The sequence below is a fragment of the Solanum tuberosum genome, unplaced genomic scaffold (genome assembly GCF_000226075.1).
Source record: "Solanum tuberosum cultivar DM 1-3 516 R44 unplaced genomic scaffold, SolTub_3.0 scf00015, whole genome shotgun sequence".
Lineage (NCBI taxonomy): Eukaryota > Viridiplantae > Streptophyta > Magnoliopsida > Solanales > Solanaceae > Solanum > Solanum tuberosum.
In genome coordinates, this window is record NW_006238941.1 from 342,644 (window position 1) to 343,146 (window position 503).

At 32.6% G+C, this 503-nt stretch overlaps 1 pseudogene; it reads right to left on the reverse strand.

The window, feature by feature from the left end:
* Positions 1–503, reverse strand: part of LOC102595810 (signal recognition particle subunit SRP72-like) — a 66,577-nt pseudogene that overhangs the window by 55,542 nt on the left and 10,532 nt on the right.

A 503-nucleotide genomic window follows, 5' to 3' on the forward strand; every position in this document is an offset into this window, starting at 1 on the left:
TGTCATAAGATAATTTACCTGTTGTACATATGCAATTTGAACAACTATAGGTGCCAATTCAATTTCAACATCATCATCAGCTAAATTCTCTTCCATTAGTGTTTCCTGACCAATTCTGTAATTCCGTTGACCACAATAAGATTTCATCTTTCTTTTATATTTTCATTTCATTCATGCAAAAACTGGAAGTTTCACAGAGAATTGCAAAGAAGTGGAAGATTTTACCACATTTGATTCGACACTTCTAAAAGTGCATAAAGTTTTAAAAGACAAAGGAAGAGAATATCATTATACGATTGTTCCAAATGAATAGACCAGAATGCAGTTTGTCCCTTGTGACATCTCATAAATAGATATTCCAGTTTATCCTATGATCTCTGGCATCAAATAATAAACTGCATTCAATTGTCTACAAGATATAAAGAGGAAATCATCCTACAAAACGCAACTTATAATTTACAGCCTCATATAAACATCCCCCCTATTTAATACTCTCTCCACCC